Source organism: Mus caroli, chromosome 7, assembly GCF_900094665.2.
Source record: "Mus caroli chromosome 7, CAROLI_EIJ_v1.1, whole genome shotgun sequence".
NCBI classification, from domain to species: Eukaryota; Metazoa; Chordata; class Mammalia; order Rodentia; family Muridae; genus Mus; species Mus caroli.
The window spans coordinates 124146029-124148691 of NC_034576.1; positions in this window are offsets into that span (position 1 = coordinate 124146029).

The window sequence follows — 2663 nt, forward strand, 5'->3', positions numbered from 1 at the left end:
CTCTTCTCATGCATCTGAAGACAGCTACAGTGTACTTATTTACAATAATAAATAAATCTTTAAAAAAAAAAAAGAAAGGGAAGAAAATTTAGAAAAAAAAAAAAGAAGAGAATTTAGCTCAGTAGTGGAGTGTTTGCCTAGCATGCATAAGATCCTGGCTTCAAGCTCCAGCAAACAAAACAGGGGCAGCGGTAGCAAGGATCTCAGGGAAGGGCTCTTTAACGTCCAAGGCTAGCACAATTTGAGCAGCAAAATAAAAGGCAGGCTTAGTGTTATATGGCTTTGGTCCCAGCACTTGAGAGGCAGAGGCAGGCAGAGCTCTAAATTCAAGGCCAGTAGTCTCCATAGAGCGAGCCCAGGCCAGGCAAGGATACCAAGAGAGACTTTATCTGAAACAGGAAAAAGCAAAGTTGCGTTTAGAATAATGTAACAACTATGCACAAGTCGGTATCGATCTGCTGGAGGCATGCGAGGCGGTGCCTTACCTCTCCTGAAGAGACTTCCATAAAATTCCTCTAATTTCTGCAACCACACCCCTCAAGAAGGCAATTAGCAGCTGTCTTCCAAAGAGTACTGGCTCTTTTTCTACCACCCTTCTCTACCCACAGCGCTAGACAGGAGAGAAAGAAGGCTAGAGAGGAAAGGGGATGTCTGCATCATTAGACTACTTCCTGCTGATTAGTGATGTCGAGTTCCTTGGGGCAACTTTGATCTTTGCTGGCAAGATATCTAATTTCTTCTTCTTGTCTCCTTTTGGTAGATTATTCAACAAACCTCAATGAGCCTCAACAAACCATAACAAACCACAGGCAACCAGCAGCTCCCCTACCAGGGCTCTAGCATTTCTATAGCCTCTGGAAAATCCCCAGAATTCCAAACATCACACACTGGCAAAACCACCACTCCCTTGCTAGAGCACGAGGCAAATCATAGTCAGTTGCTGTGGGCAATCAGAAGCAGTCCCATATCCCACACCTGGGATTAAAATGAAAATCCATCCCTGGGGGCTGGCAAGATGGCTCAGCAGGTAAGAGCATTGACTATTCTTCCGAAGGTCCTGAGTTCAAATCCCAGCCACCACGTGGTGGCTCACAACCACCTGTAATGAGATCTGACGCCCTCTCCTGGCCCGTCTGAAGACAGCTACAGTGTACCTATTTATAACAATAAATAAATTTTAAAAAGAAAAGAAAATCCATCCTTATTAAAAAAAAAAAAAGTAAAATTCTCGGGAGCTGGAGAGATGGCTCAGAGGTTCTGACTGTTCTTCTAGAGATCCTGAGTTCAATTGCCAGCAACCACATGGTGGCTCACAACCATCTGTAATAGGATGTGACGCCCTCTTCTGGTGTGTTTGAAGACAGGGACTATGTACTCATATAATAGAATAAATAATTCTAATTAAAAAAAAAAACAAACAAACCAAAATTCTCACTACATACCAGAGCTCTGTAAAAGGATAAGGTAATTAGGTAATTGTATTAGAGGTTGGTTTACATCAGACTCCTGCATAAAGGACAAGCACCTGGAAACATTGTAAAGAGGTCAATTAAATATAAATAGATATAAATATAAACAGAAAGTGTCTTGCTTCCACATATGATAAATCCTGTATGTTTATTTTAAAGATTGACAACGCTAGCTAAGCAGAATATATTAAGTAAGATACAATTTTTGCTTAGAAACAATTTGATAAGATAAATTTCTTCAAAAATTGGGACTATTACCTTAAATGGCCATATTTAATATTTGAGAACATGACAATACATATTTCTGCTAATATCAAACAGTTGTATCTATATTCTCAGAGACATTTTAATTATAAGTTGTTTTTCCCAAAAAGAGACGATTTGTAATTTTCAGTGTAAAAAGTGTGCTCCCAGAGCTGGCCCTGCCTACCATGCTGTGGTGGTTGAGCTAGAGATGTTCTCCCCTTATCCTTTGTTACCCACATATGGCAGACTGGGGAGCTGCCTCGGAGGTCATGAGAGCAGGAGAGTTAGCCTAGCCCGTCAGAGAGCAGGCCCTACACCTCAATTGGACAGCACAATAGAGCTGCTATGGGTGCCAGCCCTGAGGGCATGAGAACAGGAGAGCTGCCCCTGCCTCTTGCTGGCTTCACCCCAGCGCAGTGCTTAAGAACTTGCCCTAGTGGTGTGGGTGTGGAAGAGCTGACTACCACCTAGGCCCAGGTCCAGAGCTTTGAGTTGGCCCACCTCAACATCCACCCCATCTATAAACTGCTGGAGCTCGTGAAGGGGCCAGTGCAACAGATCCACAGCTTCAGGATCTCCATGGCACCAGGCAACAACAGGATAACCTAGAGGAGTCCTGACGAGAATCCAATATTAATAGTGTAGCAGGAGCCAGAGGCCTCCAACCAGACTAATGACTCATTGTAATGAACATTTTCAAGTAAAGAAGTGTGGACAAAAATGTATATATACCATGTAACAGACTGGCACACTGCAGCTTCCAGGAGAGAGGGGGGTTTTCTCTTTTCTTTTCTTTTCTTTTCTTTTCTTTTCTTTTCTTTTCTTTTCTTTTCTTTTCTTTTCTTTTCTTTTCTTTCTTTTCCTTCCTTTCTTCCTTTCTTCTTTCTTTCTTTCTTTCTTTCTTTCTTTCTTTCTTTCTTTCTTTCTTTCTTTCTTTCTTTCTTTCTT